The sequence below is a fragment of the Myzus persicae genome, unplaced genomic scaffold (assembly GCF_001856785.1).
Source record: "Myzus persicae strain clone G006 unplaced genomic scaffold, MPER_G0061.0, whole genome shotgun sequence".
NCBI classification, from domain to species: Eukaryota; Metazoa; Arthropoda; class Insecta; order Hemiptera; family Aphididae; genus Myzus; species Myzus persicae.
In genome coordinates, this window is record NW_019100471.1 from 221,511 (window position 1) to 244,503 (window position 22,993).

A 22,993-nucleotide genomic window follows, 5' to 3' on the forward strand; every position below is an offset into this window, starting at 1 on the left:
CTTGTCCACAGTCGTTCTGCTGCGGAACCGTTTGAGTTGCCACTGCGGCTGACGCTGCTGCCGGGTGTCGTGTGCGCCATGTGGCCCGGGCGGTGTGTGGGACCTTCACCTGTTTCCTCCGCGCCCGCATGAATATGTATGAAGAAAACGGCAGAATGTATCCGGCGCTGTGTGTTACGGAATAAATTATAAACGGTTCGACTGCTTTTCGACGGTTTTAATTCAATTCCACGGGCCCGTGACAATATTAGTTGTATATTATTTATATATATTTATGTATATATATATATATATACACACGTGTGTATATACACAAGAACATTTCGCAAGCTGTTGCTTCCGAAAGCCACGCAAACCTTCGTAATTAAAAAAAAAAACGTATTGTTTAAAACTTTTGAAAAGTTAAAGCGGATCGTGTACACGGATAGTATTCGTCACTGTGTATACGATAGCGTACCAATGCAGTCGTACTGGTCGGCAGGTTGGGTACAGTCAAACACGATGTGGAATTGAAATTCGCTTGTATATATAGTTTTATATTTTGTAATTTTCAAGTCGGTATACTAAGGTACTATATTATATTAGATGTGGCTCTTAAACAGAGATCGGAATTATAGATTTGTAGGCATATGTACTGTGAAATAGTCTAAATAAAAAGAGGAAAGGGCGAGAGAGGAATTGGCATAATATATAGTCTTAATAAGTTCGGCAAAGTCCATGTGCTTAATTATTATGATCATACACTTCATACTATTTTTTTACGCATCCAAAGTAATATGTAAATCATTTTATGGTGAATATATTATACATCTATTAATATATTATACATCTATTAATATATTATATAAGCATATAAAGTAGGTATAAGAACTACATATATATGTATACTAAGTATTATAAAGCAAAATCATTGATTGCTAACAATTTTTTTTTTATATCACCTCTATAACTTATGCTTATTTTTACTCAGTTAATTTCTATCAAAAAAGTTATATTTGTCTTGATATTATTTTAATTTTAGTCTGTGGATAAAAAAATAAGTCTCGGTGCATAGTCTTATAAACTGCTGTCTGAGCATCAGGTAAGATTGTACATATTTATAGCTAAATTAAGATAGAGACAGTTCAACCAAACAATACCAGAGTATAGTACTACGAATCCGAATGCTTCGAAACTTCGAAATTATTCACTAAATATGATACGCAACATACAAACGACATTGTTATGAAACGAATTTATACGAAAACATTGTTGCGTACACAACATAAATTACCATTAATATTTATTAGTCATTACTCATTAGAATAGGTATGCTTAATTAAAACTACAATGTTACACAGTGAAATGGCTTCGTGGTTATCTTAACTATTTTAATAACCTAACCAAAATACTTTAGAACAATAAAACTGCAGTCAGTCACTGCGAAGGAAATATTTTATATTTTTAGACTTTTATTGATTTTGGAAATATTTTTTTTTCACTTTTCAGTAGTCACGGCATTCTGTTTCCGTGTACAAAAGCAATGTGCACTTTTCAGGTTATTACCTATATAGATGTGTATACGTAGAAAACCCCTATACGAAAACTCGTACAGTTTTTTACACTGACTTAACCATAATTTGGTCGTGGTATATGTAATGATGAATATTACATAATTGTACTAATGCAGTAGGTAATACTATTTTATTGCTTTTATTTTCCTTATGTTTTTTTTCATGTTTCTTTCACTTAACCAATAGTTTTAAACAAGCTGTGCAGACATTAAATTCAACACTCCATAGCACAATACATAATATATAGTTTTATAGGAAAGATACGAATTAGTTCTGATGATTTCATCATAATGATAAAATGCTCAATAATTTTTTTAAACTTAATTTTCTCTTAAATTTATTGTAATCGTATAGAATCTATATCAATTTCCTTCTCATATTACAGAGACTTAGGATTCTAGAATAAGTAATGTTAAAGCTTAAAAGTGTGGCTAGTCAGTTTATAAACAAGCATATAGGCAATAAGCTGTTATATATTTAGCTATATATTTTATACAAATTTGTCAATGCTGTGATAATAATAAAATAGGTATATAATGTATATATATATAGGTATAGTGATATTTTCACCTTCAAGTGTCAAATAAGTCGGTTAATTGAAATAATATGTAATATTTATTTGTAATTTATATTAATCTATCAATATTTTATAATTTGTAAAAATTGTACATATCAGGTATATGTATGTGATATGAGTATATATATAATATGTATAATTTGAAAAACATTATTATTTTCTATAAACGATTGTTTTAATTATATGTGTATGTTTATCGTCACCCTCGCCGTACCCGGCTGCTGTACCCGGCGGCCGTGGTTGCACACATTAGTTAAATATCTTAATGTATGCAGAGATGTGCTCGGAATGATAATCAACAGATTTGGCAATACGGATATCCAGAATACGTGTCAGGAACCGAATGCATGAAATATAATACACTTGCACACACATCACGGTGCGAGTGTGTTGTATACAAGCGAGTTTATATTATATTATGTGTTTTTTTTTTGCTTTTCAATAACCATAAGTACAAACACTCTACATATACTTCACGCCATCGCGACAGTGGGAAAACATTGGTAATCCACGCAGAGGGGGTCATCGTTATAATATATTATGGTGGTGGGGTTTTAGGTTCATGATGTGGCTTTGCAGAGTTTATATACCACCGTCGTATATATATGTTTGAGAGAGTGAGAGTTGGTGTTGCAGAGGGTAGGGTGGTAAGACTTTTGTTGCTCGGGTTTTTTGATAGCTCGTTTAGGGATTGTATTAAAGTTTGTATCGCCGGGTTTGCGTACGCGTCTATAAACGTGCCTATATATATATAGGACTCTATAAATATTATTTAAATTTAGATAGAACCTGCAGCAGGAAAATGATTTTCGAACCTTTCATATATAAAGAACAAAGAGGAAATATTTCTAAGATTTCAGAAAATTTGTAGGTGAAAATATATATAGATCGTATAAGAGTTTGGTGATAGGCAAACAGTTGTGTAAATGAAAAGAAAATATCAGAAACCACGTCATGTTAGATCATCTATGAAATATGAGACCAAAGTCTAAAATGTAATATTATGATGCTATATTACTACGATATATTTTGTTTATTCAAGTTAGTGTACAAAAATTATTAATAAATTAAAGAAAATATGTATGTATATTGATGTTTGTGATTTTTCACTGATCCTGCCAGATTAGTACATAGGTATAATATTACGTTTATCGATAATACAAATAAAAATGTTCGTTTGGGTAGTATAATCGCGCTAGTACAAAAAAGAAAAGGAGGAAACGGTTATTGCCCGAAGGTTCGTTTCCACATGGCAGTGTTATATATTTATATACACACTATATTGTATTGATCGATTGAAGTCATGCCGTTGGTCGTATCCTTTATTTTGCGTAAAACGAATAAGAAAGAGAGCGAGAGAGAGAGAGGGAGAGTTAAAAGATGTGTATTTTCAATTTTGACTTAAATCGCGCGGAACGCGGAAAGTCTGCACCATTAGAAAAGTTTTTTTTTACTATCGCAAAATCATTGGCTTACGTACTACGACAAAAATACATATTATATAGGTTATGCGGCGACAGGTTATTCCTGTGTCATCTTTGTCGTCCACCACAAAATCCATTATACTTTGCGTGCTCTTGTTTAATGATCCGAAAACCGTTTCGTACCCCATTCCGACTGTAATATATATATATATAATGCCACATAATACGCGAGTCGCACGACAAAAGCTGTTAGACTCGCGCCAATACGTTCCGAATATTAATAGGTACGCACGAGCATATAGTTATTGTTTTCCCGGCTATTCTGCCGATAATATTTATAGAGGTACTGAACTACTGAAGTTGTAGTGTTGCAAATGTTTAGTCAAAGTATAAGTAGATAATATAACATTCGTGCCTAGGTGTTGGGTATACCTTGGCTATAAATTATAATATATTAAATATAATAGTGACTCAATGACTCCGTGAAAAGAAGAACTGCGGCACCGTTGCTGTAGTTTTGAATTGTATTTCTCCGCGTGAATTTAAATAATATACAATATCACTTGAGTAACTACGGCCGGAATTCGCTTGCGATTAGAATAAGCTTTGAGAGACCTATAAAATCAGGTCGTTATATCCGGATTATGGACATGTAAATCATTAAATTATTTGTTTGAAACATAATCAGTTAGGTATAGTGCGCTGTTCAAAGGTATAATATTTTGTATGAGAGGGTGGCGTAACTTTGATAAAAATAAATCCGCGTCTAAAAGTAAAAATGGTATTAAAATTTAATAAACAATATTATATACTCTAATCGTCGAAATAAGATAGGTAACCATCTATATAGAGCAGGTACGAATCAACTAGTTATAATTATAATATAATATTTTACTACGTTTATAATATATAATAAAGTTAAGATCGTTGCAGATCCACAGATACTTAATGCATTTTTATTAGTAAATAAAACGACTTAAACTGCCGGAAAGAAAGCGAATACTCATTCGTGGACTTAACACCATTCTAACTTCACCATAATATGATATTTGTCCGTGAAACATAGATAGGCGTGTCTACGGGCAGTGTCTATCACGCACAGGAACTCAGGCACTACCTGGCAAATGTATTCTACCAAATGTAAGTAAAACGTGATATCAACAGTATTGTGGTTTCTTTTAAATATTATAATGATTTATTTCTTGACTTCATACTTATTATTTGTAATTATTTTCACTGTAAGGTAATGATGATACTTTTTCAAAATTTGAGAGGTCATACTCCTAATTTCCTCAGCCTGTTTTTATCCAATTTCACATATGGTCGTGTATAGGTACTGTATAGCTCGCTGTGCATGACCTGCAAACGAGGTCTGAGCAGCGGACATGACGTATATCATAATATAATGCACCGTTCAATGAAATCAAATAACTAAACAAATAATATGCGTATATTAATAGATTATTATTTATTATATAACTATGTTGTATACGTATTTTAAGTCCAGTGATAGTTTTTCCACCATCATTTTTTTACAAATTTATTTACTCTATGTGCATATTTATATGGGTAACAATTTATATTCCACATGTACAATATGAATATTATAATTGAATAATTTGTAATTGCCTATCATTTGTATAACGATTTCTTTGAAACATTTAAATTGGTAGATTCATAATTATCATACTAAAATATTATACGCTATGCAAACGAACATAGATTTTTATTGAGTAGAATTATATGTTAATATTATGAATTATTATTATTGTATAAAAACAAAAAAACGCATATTCGCTTTATAAACCGAAAGCGTGCTTGTAAAAAATGGACCTACGCGTATGTATACCATTGTAAAAATGGACCTGTATAGTTTATTTATATATACATAATACATGACTATAAATACCTTGACTTTCAGACATTACACAATATTTTAACACTAAATTATACCACGGCGTTTTTATGTCTATTGTTCAAACTCAACAGTTTAACCGTTTTTAGTTGCCGACTTTAATTTTGCACATTATTATTTTCGTTATTGTTTCGTGCTCCCTATCGCACGCGTGTATAATATAATACGCGAATGGACCACGTTCAATTAATTATTGTTATTCCCCTTTTGTTGCGGCGATGATGGCGACGACCGAAAACAACGATATAAATATTATACGTTAACATTTATTTTTTTTGTCCCGTTCTGAACCCGTCGAGTACATAATATTACAATAATATAATGTATATATATATATATTTATGTGTGTGTGTAATACACACGCCGTTGTGTGGTTGTGTTGTATATATATACAGAGTAATGGCGTCCTGCTAATTATCTATAGTGGGCAAGGGTAATTAAGGAATCTCGTCACGGAACGGTGCTTCGGTGTCCATGGAAGAAGAAAATAACAATAACACAACAATACTCTCGATTCACCTTGCCGTGACAAGACGTCTGATCCGTGACTGTTTTTGTGGTCGAAAAAAAAGAATAATATACAAAATGGACGTCCTCCAGTGACCTTTTTTTTAAAACTATATTTTCTCTGTTTTCTGGAAGAGAAATATTATTGCTAATTTTTTTCGTCACGATGAGACGTGAGTGTAGTTTGTACACTATTACAATACATACTAAAATATATTATAAACCTAAACAGTACTTCATATAAATACACGTTTTTAAGGTCCCGTTGTTCACGTCGGGCCATAGGTATCTACGCATGTGATGATCGTCGTAGTAATTAAAAAAATATATAAAAAACAGACATTTACTGATATACGTAGGTATACACACGATTTTAATACAATTATTGTTGTAATTGGTGGAGAAAAACTAAATTCCGGTAAAAAATATAGTATAGTTTTTCATGGACGTAGTCACGATATCGTAATATTACATAACATATAGGTATATGTGAGACTTGCACAATTCAACGAGACAAAGAGATCTGCATACGTTGTAGGCGTATAAATGGATTTAATAAACGGTATTAAATATAAATATATAAAAAATCTGCATAAGTACATGGTAGGTATTTACTATTTTTTAAGTTCCGATTTTTAAAAAAATGTTCAAAAAATGTCTTCCATTAACAATAGAGGTAGTGTTTGGAATACATTTGAGCATATATCTAGTTATAAGGGCAAACAAAAAAAATTATTATCTAATTAACATAATATATTATGTGTTCCTACATAACAAAAAAAAAATAAGGCGTTAAGATGCACTAGATATATTATTGAAACAGATAAATCAAACTGTTGTAAATAATGCAGACTTAACTTAGAATAAAATACTTGTATTCTAATGATCTTGAATTATAGGCGCCTACATTATTATTTTAACGATTTAATAGTTCAATAAATTAGTAGTTGCTTAAGACTATCGATATATCGCACATATAGGTGCCAAAAAATTATACAACACAAATTATATAAATTATACATCTCATTTAAACAATCTATAATGTATGTTAATATTATTAACTTAATATCATTCAATTGCAAGTGATGATTTTTATTTGTTTCTCATTATTTTAAATTTGTAAATTAAAATACTACGTTGAAGTAGGTACATAAATATATTATAAAATATCATTGTTTTTTTTCATTTTTAGGAGAAAATAAAAATATAGATAACACCAGATATTGTTGTTAATAAATTATATACCGAGGTATTTAAAGCGCTATTGCTTTTTTGCAATCGAAAATATTTTTAGATTTTGCAGTTTATCTTTATCTTTGAATTAAATTACAAATGGTAATTAGGTATAACATTATTATCTTATATTCTCATTAATGTATACAAGCATGAAATGGCTAAATAATAAATTTCACTTTTTATCTTTCTTGATTACAAACCGAGTTAACACCTTTAGGTCAAGTTTTATTTTACTTACCCATGTCTAAAACTAACACGTCAGTATTAACACAAATAGAATAATGACAATAAACAATACGTATATTTATAAAATTATTATTATTATATATATATTATGTAAATTTAATTTGAATACATATTTTCTTTTTTACTACAAAATTGCTTAAATTTTAGAATAATTTCACTTTCGTTACATTACCTTGACCAAGAAAAAAGTCTGTATTTGCATACCAAACTTCTTAAATAACCATCCTCCGATTGCGAATATACTTTTAAAAAGTGAGAAATGTTAAAAAAAAAATGAGTTAATGAAATGCGAGTTGTAATATGAATCGTGTATTAAAATAATAAACATATATATGCTTTCTCGAATATTGCACAAGACGTTTTTGAATTCTGATATTTCAAGACGAGAGCAAAAAAAAAAAAACTCCTCGATTTTCAGAAGTTTTGTTCGGTATACGGTGGAAGTCCCCGTTACATGCATAAAGTCTAAGTAGACTACGGGCCAGTGGCAACATTGGCTGTGTTGTGTGTGTGTGTGTGTGTGTGTGTGCGCAGTAGGGTAGATTATGCAAATTGATAACAACCGTACAAAACAAAATAACATTAGGGTGTATGGAAAGAAGAGATCTAAAACCTAAATGGAAACAGTCGCTGCGGGGGAGAAAGGGGCGGTGAAACCTTGTTTCTTTCTAAAAGAGTCTGAGAGGAATGAGTAGAGCGCTGCTGCAGAGGGCGCAGAGAGAAGCGAAATAGATTTTTTTCCTTTCGCAAAAGCGCTTCTTCGTATTTTATTTCTTTCTCTTTTTTTTTCCTTTTTTTCATCACGTCGCCTTATATTGTGTGTAATATGAGGCTTTGTTCTTAAATTTAGTGGAATTATACACAAGACTCGTCGTACACTCCTTCAGCAATTTGAATATTACGATGTTTCCATTTCGTGTGTCCGTATATTATATACAATATACATAGCGATGGAGGGGTAGAACACATTTCGTTATGTAAGCATAATGTAATCGTTTTCCTTAATAGTTTTTCATTATTATTATTTTTTTATACTCTATTTTCAAAATAGATCCACTGTAATTGGGTATTTTCAAAACGCAAGAAACTGTAACGGAGTGTAATTACGATTTTCACCACACCGCGGGATTCCAGAAAAAAAAAATAATACCATAATATTAAGAGTTAATTGTTATTACCAGAATTGTTGGCCATTTTATTGTTTTTTCGACTGGAACCTTGTCATTCGCTGTGTTATTTCCCCATCGGGATTATTTTATTATTTTTTTTTTTACCTGATTGCAAGCTTTTGGTGCGGAACTACTGCGACCGGATATCCTGTACACGTGAGGAAAAATATAAAAATAAAAACTGATAAATTGAAATATCAAACATTTACCGACCACTTTTCCGTAAATAAATTCAATGATAATATTTAGCACTCAATAATATTTTGAAACTAATCTATGATATTGCTATAGCCCAAATAGATTATTTTTTGTGTATATTATATTATTATAGAATATTCACACGGTATGCGTGATGACTGATGAATTTGTCCATAAACATTGATTTATGTAACAGTAAAAAAACAATGCTAAGTGCACTATTTGATAGAATAATTCATATGTAAGCATTCGTGTAACTGTGTGGGACAAAATATTCTAAGGTAGAAATAATCTATTTTTATGACAACATAATAATAATTTAGCAATTTTGTCATGTTCTTATAGGTTTAGAAATATACAAGCCTGGGTATAAACGAGTTAAAAAGTCAAAGCTAAGTTAATTTTGACTTTTTAAAATTTAATTTTCGTTAACTTAATTTTTAACTTAACTGATTTTTATTGATATGAACTTAATAAATAACTAGTTACTTTTAACCAAATCCAATTCCGTTAATTTATCAATATTAAAATCATAAAATATATAGTAAAATTACTATCCATGATATGTATTGCATAATCATTTATTTTTTATTATTTTAAACCATATAACTTGCTGCTTATATATTAAAACATAAATAAATAACTTAACTTAACTTCAGTTAAAGTTAGTATAAGTATTTAAATAAATTTTAACTTAAGTGAGTTTAAAAAAAATTATTATAATTATATGAACTTTAAACTTTTTAAAATGTTTTCTATGCACTTAAATCAGTTAAAAATTATCGTTAACTAGCCCAGGCTTGGAATTATAGACAAAACTTTTATAAATACTCATTTTATGTATATTATTTTACAGATTAGGTATTAAACTTTTTCTACGCCTATATCGTAGATATATTATTAGGTCTCTGACTCTTGGTGCTGACCTGCTGTCTGGGTGATCGATACCTATATACTTGTAGCTAGTATCATGTGGCAATGCAGGTATTATAAGCTAATTTTAATATTAATATTTGAATATTTAAATAGCTGTTCATTATTTGAAAAAACCGTTTCAATCTTAAAAATATGTTACACATTATTGTTGAGATTGAATACTATTTTTAACGATCATAATAATTACTATTGAATGAGCATGATACAAAACACGTGCGTCTATGTAGAAAATAGCTTCGCGATAACTTTAGCGGTTTAGCACGTTTATATTATAAGTACCGATTTTCAGGTAAATCTGAGACATCTTATATATGCACGTTGGGGTGCGACTACACGTACCTTTATATACATATTATAAGAACGTGTCGTTCTGTAGGCCACAAGTCTTATATATATATATATATACGTGGTGTCATCGTAGATTGTAGGTACATAATATACATATATATATAGTGGCTATATTATAGTAGTCTATCATTTCTCTGAAAACGGCTGTGAAACGTCTTGAATTCCAAATCACTCGGTCGCGAGTATATAGTCTTCCTGAGGGAAGGTGAAGGAGAAGGAGGGTGAGACGGTTTATAAGACGGTGGTGTGTACGTATATATATATATATATACGTCGTACATATATCAAAATAAACGTTACGATCATGACCGGCATTTTGGACGTGTCCCTACCGCCACCGACCAACCGATCGTGGGTCCCGATAATATGGAAATTTCGTTTCCTTTACGACTTCCGCCAACGTCCGGTCGGCCGAGTCCGCCGGGGGCAATTTTGGGGCCTGCACCGACGACCTACCGACCGACAGTGGCGATGTCCAGGCCGCTATTGCAGCACCGGTTTATATTATTATATATATTATATATGTATATTTATGTGTATGTATATACGTACGTGCGTATATATTATATACCCGAAAAAAAACTCACACACACAACTTAGAGACTTCCTGTGTTTTCCGTGTCCCAAAACAACAACTGTCGTTTTTTTTTTTTAAATGTTATAGCGATCACGCACGGAATATATTAAAATATAGGTACCTTATATATGTATGTAGGTAGATAAAAATTGGTTTGTTCCCGCTGTCGTCGCCTTGAGTCGACCTCTTCTATAATCTCGCATGTGATATTAAAGGCATTTCGATATATTATTTGAACACGTTCATTGTTTTTCCTGTAAACACAGAATATTATATCACCATTCAAAAGCTATACGATTTAATATATGCGATGTTCAGAAGTATTACAGACATGTTGCGAGGAAATAATTAAGATTTTAAACTGTAGGTATTGTCATCAATTAAAAATATATAACTCTATCATTACTATATGTTATTCGTCGTGAGCAAAAAAATTATACATAGGTACATCTTATATTATACATAATGTTAAAAAAATCTCTAAACAAAAATACACAGTCCAATAGTTGAGTAAATTAAATTTGTAAAAATTTTTTTTATCTTTCAGTAATAAATGATTATATAACATGTGTGTTAATATATTATTATATACTATATAGGTATAGACTATATAGCTCTGTAGTCAATTGAGTTTCACGGTACTGTTTATTTGATCACAATTGTTATTACTAATTAATAATTATGATCGGTCGTGAACAATAGCTGGTAGGTATATACTATTCAAGATGAGATTTCTGTCGGCCTATCTTGAATCTTGGTGAATGGCTATTCGTGACAATACACTTCAATAACTTCCAATCAAAACACAAGGGCGCCTATGCTGGTATTCGTTTGAAGTGTTTGTCAAACGTGTAAATCGGTTAAATGATTATTTTTGGGTCAACAGCGTTGTTTATATTATGTATTTAACTGGACCACAATCGTGTTTTTTATTTTGAGTGCGTATACATTTGTATGGTTTAAGGACGTACTACATATACTGAATTGGATGAAGAAAACTGTGATATATTTTGTTTTACATTTGGTTTATTTGTTTAATTGCTTTGATAACATTTTCGTCTATATTACTATATCTGCAATAGCTATAATATGTCTAATAGTCAAAAAAATTGTTTATTGCTCCCTTAGTCTTTTTTATGAAATTAAACTGATACTTATACTACTAAAACGTCATTGTGTCATATACCTACCTATTTGAATAATACATTGTTAGGTATTTAAGTGAATATGTAGGTGTAAAATACTATTAATAATGTATTAATGTACATAAATAATTATATAATAATATGATAAAACGATTCTTTTTTGTTTTACCTATAAAATAAATATTGTTTGGAAATAATTTAAATTTATCAATAAATTAATTTACATTTTACAATCATTATTATACAACTATAGAGAAAGAATATTCGTGAACTTATTGAATTTTAAATGATATCATTACTGTTATCACTATTATACCTGTACAACAAATAATAGGTATATAATTTAGTAATCTAAAAAGCTTCTTCTTAATTTCATTATAAAAAAACTGGTAATAACTTAAGTTTATACAAATAAGTTTTAAAAGTATAATTATTCACATTAGTCGAGTATAATATATTATTACCTACCTATAAGAATTGTAATTTTACACATAATACTTGTAAAAATATACTTATATTTACCTGGCTACCTAACCACTATAAATTCGTAATTGATTATTAACGAAATTATTTATGCAATACATAATACGCGTAAAGTTGTTACGTCAATACAGATAGTTTGCAAACATTATGGACATAAGTACATAACTGCATTAGAGCATTAGACATATTATGTATGTATGTATGAGAACATTACCTATAGGTATTTAATGTACAAATTATGTAAATAATATGATGGTAACTATAAAATTTAATTACAAATATTATAATAGGCCAATATATATAAGAAAAGATGGGAATAAACCAGTTAAAAAGTTAAAGCTATAATAGTTTAAAAGATATATTTTTTGATTTATCTAATTAGTTATAATTTTCTAATTGACTTAATGACTTAGTTATAGTAAAAATATATAATCCTTCGTAACTTAGGTTTTTCAGTTAATTCGAAAAATACACGTTCAAATTGATTAAAACAACATCACTTAAAATAATGACAAACATAATATATTTAACTAATAACAATAGTTCAAACAATTAAACAAAATATTTTTACAAGCAAATAAATATTCCTTGGTTTAATAATATAGTTAACATAACAATCACTGTTTTATCTAAATGTTTACTTATTATTTAAAAAAAAAATGAAAGCTTAAAATAACTTTCTCGTATGTTAGACCCAAGTGGTAATTAAAAAATGAATTTACTTCTATTCTTAACTCAGCATTAATAGGTAGATAATATTTTTATCTGTATTAAACTTTTAGAGTTATTGTCTAGAACATACTACATTGTTTTTTTTCATTCGGTATTGTGTACTGAGGGGGAACTGCATTAGCATTACTTCCCCCATTTAGCATTACTTCCCCCGTTATTATTATACCATTATCCCTAGGGATGTAAACCCGTAAAAGAGTACCTCCAATGACAATAATTTGTTAGTAATTACCTAATATAGTGTTGTTTTTTTTTTTATTGTTTGTTATAGATCGATATGTTAATTTTCATAAAATGTCTCCAATTATTTTAAATCTTATAAAAATAAATATGATTTTTTTATAATATAATATTTAATCTTGATATCAATTGTTTTTTTAAACACGTACATCTATAAATATTTGTCTTCACTCGTAAGTCTCTCCATTTACGACAAATATTTTAACTTATAAAGTTTTTGTCGTAACACGACTGTCGTCCAGTTGCGTCAATATTAGTATGCAATAAAATACAGTTTAATGTAATTTTAAAAAAAAGTTTCGAGGTATTGTTGCATATCGTAATATTAGTACACAATTATTGCAATCGAAGATTAAATTAGCCTGCAGTTACCTGATTCATGAATAATTCTATTATTTTAATAATATAATATATTTTTAAAGAGCAAAATTAATATTTAAAAAAAAAACACAAAATACAACAACATACGGTGGTTCTGGCCAGTGTCGTGTACCCGTGTGTATATAATATGTGTGTATGCGTGTGTGGGCGGCGCGCGTTATTGGGGCCACTTCCTACGGCGGCCTACGGTACAAAATGGACGGTACGCAGTGCGTCCACTTGGTCAGTCCTGTCGACCGTGTTATGCTATGTATATTGTACTTGTATGCATAGTATACGATTATAAACACGATTTAATTATGATAAATTGTGTCCAATATCCATACGTAGGCTATTGCAGATTAAAAAAGTCGTAAACTTTTAATTTGTTTGACGATGATCCAAAGTAGCCGAGAATGTGCATGTAAACCGCATACAACACACTATTGCCATCGCAGTTATATTTTGCAGTATAGAACAATGCTTGTATATTGTACTAATGATGAACGCTGTTATAATGGTGGACAATTTTCACTTTATTGGTATTTATGCTAATTCCATAGTCATAGGTATGTTTTCATTATAATAACGCTTTGACAGAAATTACGTATTATACGCATAGAAATATATTGTAAGGAGATAAATAGTAGATTTGCACTTCCGCCGTGATCTAAATTAAATAGCTTAAAAATATAAGGGTATAACTATACATTTTTTCTATTTCTTAATTTTTTTTCTAATTGATCGAATTAATCGATTATTTACATTTTTTGCCTAACCAATCAAATCTTTATTTGTTTATAAATTAGTATATATAGTCACACTTTGTAGTGTAGTTATACATATTGTATGTTTATTACAAACTGCAGGTGGAATTCTGTTTAATTAAATCTTGAATAGGGTATAAAAACTATCAACAACTTTTGTTATACTAAATAACGTTTTATGAACGATGAATTTCTCACCTAATTTAAAAGTTTGCTAAAATTGTTCAATTAAATTATGCAACTTTGTATATACAACGGTGGCTAAATAAATATAATATATAATTCGCTCAAAAAATGCAGTAAAAAAATGAATTGTTTAGTGAAATATATACTTACGAAACAATTATAAGAATGAATAAAAAGCGTCTTGATTCAAATATTCAATGCATAATGCTTGCTAGTATATTTTAATCATAAATTATTTTAAAATGTTAGTTATACTTATAAATTTCAAATTAAATTGGTATAGTTATTAATCACAGATCCCATGCATGTTCTTAAATATAATATTTATGTATTTTTTATAATGATCTATACAATATTAAGTTCGCATTTTCTTTTTCGATGGTTTATTGATGTAGTATTTATAGCAGGTAAAGCCGTAAAGAAACTAAAGATTAATAAATAATCAACATTCAATCAATAACATAAAAGGCGACTAACATTTAGCTGCATATATAATATTAAAATATAATTTTTTTAAATATAAAAAATATAATATTTTACGCATATATAATAGCTTTATTTTGACATGCTGTTTCTGTTTTCATCATAAATGCATACATGTGAAATATATGGGAAACTGTTTTTCCTTGTTTTCCTTTTAAATAAAACACAACAAAATTAAATAGATTTAAGAATTTTTCGTCACAAAGTTCATGTAATATTACCAAACTTAATAGTTTTGTACAGCTACATAGGTATAATGTGTGCATGGTAGTTAAAAGAAAAACAATTTTGCAGATTATAATTCCTTGTTTGAAATAAATGTAGGTACATATATCTTGTATATCTTATATATATATACATTTAGTTTATTTTAATTTACCTAACTGTTCACTGTTGTAGTCTTGTAGTATATGATAAAATATTGTATACTTTATAGAAATTATGAATTCGCGGCTGTATAAATAAGGTTATAAGTTACTACTTATTTTTATTTATTTTACTTATATGGGACTAATGAGTAGGCATACTTCACAAATTATTTAGGAGCTCATCATTTTCCACCTAACTACTCGTGATGTTTTTATTTCATTCCCAAAAATGCAGTATTTATTACATTAATATAAATAAAAAAATCGTGTATTTTAATTTTTAGTCGGACAGATTCATTTTTGTCAGTTGCTAAAAAGTTGTATTATGAAATTATTTATTATAATACACACTTTTACTATTAGCTTGACGACATTAGACTTCCAAAAGACTATTTATTTTTTATTCTATATATTTAATGAATAATTGTTAAAATATGTTAGTCTATACCTACGTCTACATCACAAGACGTATACTATTTTATATTTCACTGAGAATAAAAATATAAATACATTGTTCCAATAATTAATATAATAGTATACGATTTAGCCATACTTAGCGAATTCGCAGTTAATAATTTCAAAGTCAACGACTATGGATATTATCCAGTTTGTCGGTGTATACGGCGTTTGTAAATTTATGCAAAATAATAATATGGACTACTTAACGCGACCACTCTTAATTGCTCCCGACCATCGACGGTCCGAGCCAGGTGTAATTTACGATTATTATTATTTTACATATTATAATATACAATGTGCACGCGATGTTCGATATAATCGAAAAACGCTGATTCTACTTTTCTTTATCAGACCCAGGAATCGATCGGTTCGGACAATAGTAATGATAATAAAAAATAAATAATAATAATAACAATAATGCATAATAAAATAATAGAAACGTAGGCATACGTAGTGTGCGTGACGACACGCGGAAATGAAAATTATAATTCACCACGGTAGAAATAATTTATGTATAAGTGCGTTTGTGTGTGTTTACGTTTGATTCGCAGTTTGTTTTGTTTGATCACATACCTGTAGTCGTGACTATCGTGAGTGAAGAAAGTAAATCGAAATATACAACCTATACCTACCTATGTATATTATTATTTAACATAGACATAGGTAGTTCCGATTATTGAGAAACAAATGTTAATATTACGACTCAATTAGCTTATGATTTTTTTCAGAGATTTTTGTGGTGCACTGTCCATCCTTCAAAAAATATTTTATGAACTAATTTGAATTTGTGTTGATTCGTTTTGGATCTTTTTTTGTAAACCAACAATTTATACATGCGGCTATATAACATATATTAACATTATTAACATTTTATCTTCATGTTTACCTCCAACCATTAAGTTGTTAATGACACGTTTATTTATAAATGTTAATTACTTAATCAACATCAGCCAACAGGTAAATAATGTTAAAATGTGCATGGTTTTTTTTCTATAATTATTGAGTTGGTATAATAAATTCAATAATATATATTATGTAACTTAAAAACCAAATTGGTGAATAGTTTAATATTGAGCATTTCATCTATATCGAATTTTGCTGTTCATCGCTAATCCCAGGTTGGTAATATCTGTCAATTAATAATTTATAAACAAATAGGTTGCAATGCACATCTAAAGTTTAGATGACTAAGTAAGGAAAACATAGTAGACATTGAGGGGGGGTAAGTATTTAGTATACGTAGAATAATTAATAACAACGTAAAAAAGTTCTCAAATTTCATACCGTACTATAAATAGTATAAATACTATATTAAATAATATTCTTCATTGTACATAATAATTATGTATTTATTCACATTCGATTTTTACAAACAAAATTAAATATAAGTATGTACTTATCTATTGTACCTATTATTACAGCAATACTGTTTACAATTTATGTCTTATACTATATTATATTTTATTCTATTGGCTACGTACCAACTAGTTTACTCTATTTTTGATATTGAACATTTCAACATATGTGGCCATAATCTGAAATCTAATAATATGGTATACAATATGCAGGACCTTATTGTAATAAATTAGATAATTCTGTGAAAGTTAGTTTATTTATCTTTAAATTCAATTATACGGTCCAATATATTTTATGGAAATTTAATTACATTAGGTCTATTGGATTTGGTGCTAGTGTTTACTTTCCGGAGTTTGGATAATTTTGTTGGTTGACCTTTCGATGGTTTATGATTCGTTTATTTGAGTATTGGAGTGCCGAGTGGCGGAAGAAGGTCTTTTTTAGGAGTAGGGTATAATAAGTAGGTATACCTAGGTGTTATACTGTTATGTCATATATGCATATACTTGAAATCATGTGAGAATTTTCTTTTAAGAATTTATAATATTGTATTAGCACATCGTCGTCTATACTGTCTGAATTTTTTCCAGAAATGAATATTTAGCATCACTGGCCGCTCCACTAAAAACTTAACGTCATGCTTTAAAAAAATTGAAATCTTTAACTTAATGTAATGATCAACTGATGTAAACACAAAGTAAATATATGCTGAGCTATAAAAATCCACGAAGTTGACTCTTTGAACAATATAAAAATAAAATAAAAACATTTTATTAGCGGTTTTTAATGCGTAGGTAATATTCGTGATTCGTTTTAATTAGTTATTATTAGGTAGATTAGAAAAATTTATTTTTTCCAATGCAAGAAAACATAATAATAAATTATCGTGTTGTTCTATAATACGTGTTATGTGCCTAATTCGTTCAGACTACTTTTGTTTCGAAAATTTAAGCTTAAACATTTGGGTGCCATAATATAGTGTATATTGTTTCAAAGAATAACTCGTCTCAGATTTGGGCGGTTGGTCGTCAGATAGCGCTTCATGTACCAGTCACGGATGCTGTGCGTGGATCGCGTGAACCACGTGATGGTCGAATCGCGTCATCGCGATGCATTTGAATGGCTTAAATCTTAAGATAAATTATTGTTATTACTATACTATTTATACTCTTATAAATATACGAGCTATATATTATTCAATAATAAAAACTATTTAAAATAGGTAATAATAATATAATATTATACCTAATAGGTAGGTATAATGGGTAGGTACTTACACACAAATGTGTTTTCCACATTCCAAAGCGTTTCCGAATCGTAGTCCTGTCGTAGTCATAGGTACCTATAATACATAAAATATAATACGAGTATTATTATATAGTTTGACGTAGGCGACCACCGTACGACAACGACGATAACTCGCTGACGACGGCTATACGGCTCATTAGTATTCCCCGTGCGTCCAATGGCCAACACACACATATATAAATACCATAGTTCCCTGCAGTGTTCAGGCATCGACCCTTCGGATTACAATAACCGTCGCGATCGTATAATGTTCGTATATTTATATATGTACGTGCACGCGTGTATATAGACACCCGGTACGTATTATATACGTGTGTATATATATAATATAATATTATGTGCTACCGCGCACTTGTACCGGAAAACAATATTTTATAATAAGTACGAAAGAAATTGAAAGAAAATTGTTCTTAAAGGTATGTCATATAATATGTTCGAGCGTTGTACATCGAGACGACGACGACGACGACGACGATATGTATAATTATTATCGTTCAAGGTTTTCATTATTTAATAATAAATAATATTTATTAAGCAGTATTGAAATTTACAGGAATGAGTTGGCATTGTACATTAATATCGCACTGCATCATCTATCAATGTATATTATTATAAATATAGGTAAACCTAATATTTTTGTACAATATGTTATCATATATTATGTACGTATTTAGACGTAGGTTCATCATAATTATTATTACCTATCGTGTTTCATACATATCAGCTCGTATTTGGAAATGTTTATTTTTCCTATTTACTGTAACTATACAAGGTAGGCCTCACAACAAACGCTCATAACAATTATACCATGTTGGATATCATTATAATATATTATTATCTAAGAACTTATTATTGATTGTCACATTTCACCAATAAATATAATAAATAAATATTATGAATTATTGTAATATAAACTCGCTTTCGAATATCGACTACTTATATTATTTACTATTTTGATGATTTAAAACATCTGGGCCAACTTTAAAGTAATTTTTATTGTCGTATTGTTTTCTACAGTTCCATTATATACAACGCATATTCGTGTATACACTCAGAATAGTCATGTTTGGTATTTTCAAGCGCACACCGCACATTACTAATGCGAAAATAATTCCAAAAATATAGTGTTCTTTTATTAATGTATTTATATTATAGTTTATTCTTTTTTGCACTGCACGAAAAACATGAAGTGTGGGGCGGCAGAATATCGATAAAAATCTCGAGATCTGAAATGTACAAAAAAATTATAGTGTAAACGACGTACGGGTTATTATGTAATAACTATTATTGCTAGTAAATAAATGGAAAACATTTATTTAAAATTTATCACGGTTTGTGTACAGATTTAAATGTAAAATACATTGTTGTTGGTATTTAGACACATTCACACACACACACACACACACACACACACACACACACGCAGAGATATATATTTATATTATATATTATATAAAGGTATATACGGAAAAGACTAGCGTATAGTTTAGCCAGTTTAGGTCTTAAATTGGCGTACTTGTGCTCGCGTACAAGTGGATATTATAAAAACGTTGGTCGTACAAAAACTACTTGATTATGTAAAAATATGCAAAAAAAAAAATGATAATAATAATAAATAAAAATGCCGGATTCGAGTTATTTAGGTGCCACAACCGCGAGTTATCTATAATAGACGAGTTTAATATAATATACGGCGGTCCGATCGAACATCGAAAAACGTCAATTGAAATTCTTGCGGTTTAATGTGACTGCCGCGTTGTCACCGTCAGTATAATATGGCGAATTTATATAATGTATTATAATACGTTACAGCTAGTAAAATAATAAAATCACTAGCGTGTGTCTCACGCGGAAATCTTCTCGTTTTACCATATAATATATACATATTATATATATATATAATATATTTATCGATAAAACCACCGTAAGCATCCGACTTTTGTCAGGCGCTTACATATACATATACATATATTATATATAATATGCATATATACCTATATACCTACTAAAATAAAATGTCGGAAAATCGTGATTACCTATATATACCTAACGATCGTATTTTATAGAATTTAGTCGAACGAAGGTTAGGTATATACTAAATATATATGCACGGTACTGAAACGTTTTGCATTTCCGGTCCCATAGTACACGCGGATATTTACGTACGTGTATCCGGTAAGAATATAAGCGACGCGTATTGTATGTGTATATACTACCTATATATGTTATTTTATATATATAAGGGAAATGTTATCACGCGCGTTGGGATTTCACGACGGTGGTGCGATATGTATATATATATATAAACATACACACGTCGCCGTAAGTTCTTCTTTTTATTTTCGATCCCTCCGCACCTATCCCTTGACGATAGCGTACTTAGGGGTTGTCTTGTCACGAATCAGACGCGGGAGGGGTGGATTTTGTACTAGAAAACCCCGCGACCGACATTGGTGCCAAAAACTCTCGACCTGCTGCTACAGACGCAGCGCGGCTAAATCACATCGCCGGAATATAATAATACGGATTTTCGTTTCGATTTTAATATTATTGCTCAGATTATTATGCGCGAATAAATATTACATAATAATTTTTTGTATACGTATATGACTGCCATTTTTATTATAGGTTTTGTATAACCAGTTGTGCAACTCTATTGTAAAAACCATATATATATATTATATACGTTAAGTTGCAATGATATTTGTTTATATAAATTAAAAGTTTCCAAAGTGAATAAACTTTTATATTATATTATTAATTATGTATTATTAGACTTGAACACTGTGTACGACGTACGTAATTTAAATGAAATAGCAATGCAAAATCGTATACAGCGTAAAAAAAACAGTGAGGAGTTCAATCTATCAATTCACACGTCTTGGTCCTGGTTATACCATGGTATAGACTATAGGCATAGTATTAATATTATACATGTACATGGTTACCACCCCACCTACCTTACCAACAACTAACAAAATATATTATCTAGGTATATTAATATTTTTCAAAATTTGTTATTATAACAATGACAATTATATAAACCTAATATAATGTATTTTATTAAAAGACATTATTACAATAAATATAAACTTTATTCGAGTGCAGTGTATGTGTGGATAGTAAAGAGTTTGTTTGCAGGAAGATGTACTTACAATATGAAAAAATTAAAATCTAAGAAAGAAAATTACAATGTATTATTAAATTTACATAACATTAGCTTAATGCGGATCAACTTATTAATTAAGTGATGCAACTTACCAGATTTGCTTATTTATTTTTATTTTCTGACATTATTTAAGATTTACAGTCATAGAGGACTCTACGTTTTTCTATAGTATACATAATAAACATACAGGCATATTTGTAATTGATTCAGTTATACGGGATCCAGAAATTGGACCACGAATTTTCGACCAAAAGTTTATACAGTTATAACACCTAAAGGTACACACCACCACGATAAATAAATATCGTCTGTACGCGAACGCGATTATATTGGACGGGCCAGTAAATATAACACGAGTTTACGAACCACTAGCTGTATACAACACGGGCCAAAGCTCCTCCGCCCGGCCTTAGTCGGTGGCGGCGGCGGCGGCGGCGGCGACGACGACGACGGCGAATACTACAACGACGACGACGACGATGACGCCGGGAGGAGTGGCCTCATGAATATGCATACATCTCGGCCGATGATCAAAATCCCGGTCGGCACGTACCCCGTTCACCCATTGGTCTAGCGGCCGGGTAACGCACGCATGGCAAGGGGGGGGGGTGAAGGGGAACGGATGATGGTATAAACACAAAGGGACGCGCGCGGGATGTCGGCGTGTGCGGATGAGGAGGAGAACGAGGAGGGGAAGGTGGCGGCGGTGGCGGCGGCGGCGGCGGCGGCGGCGTGTGTGTGTGTGCGTGGGTGGGTACGAAAGCGCTTGCGCGTGCAGGGGCCCCGCGTTGGCTTCCTTGTTTACACTGGCGGCGGCGACGGGAGACAGGGATCGCGGTGCGGCTCCGGTGTCGGGGTGCGGCGGGCGGCGGTTGAGCGCGCGATAATTTGCTTAAATTAATTACCCCTCGCCCGGCGGTGGCGCCGCCAACCCCGTCTGCACCGCCGCACCCGACGCATCACCGCGCCGCCTCGTCTGTATACATCATATGCAGCCGCAATACTATATATAATGTGTATACATAATATAACGGTGGATTTATATATACTATCGCAAATTTTCGTATGCATAGGTTCGTGGATATAACAGTAATGTATAAAAGGTAATACTTAACCTATACGTCGAAAATTATTATAGTGAAATAAATAGTATACAGGCAGACAGGCAGTAAATTCTGTATCCATTTGTTTGATCGGACCTATAATATCTATGACATATAGGTATTATTATATTAAACGGAAAAAAAGATT

The 22,993-nt window shown here is 30.5% G+C and overlaps 2 long non-coding RNA genes across 3 annotated transcripts in view; one reads left to right on the forward strand and one right to left on the reverse strand.

The window, feature by feature from the left end:
• Window positions 1-22,993, forward strand: part of LOC111026490 — a 28,831-nt gene that overhangs the window by 3,507 nt on the left and 2,331 nt on the right. The window lies entirely within an intron of this gene.
• The window catches only part of LOC111026483, a 57,726-nt gene continuing 45,422 nt past the window's right edge, over window positions 10,690-22,993 (reverse strand). The window contains exons 2-3 of the long non-coding RNA XR_002603704.1: window positions 18,543-18,607; window positions 10,690-10,940 (exon numbers count right to left, since the gene is read on the reverse strand). This is a non-coding gene — a long non-coding RNA (uncharacterized LOC111026483). The remainder of the gene's footprint in view (window positions 10,941-18,542; window positions 18,608-22,993) is intronic.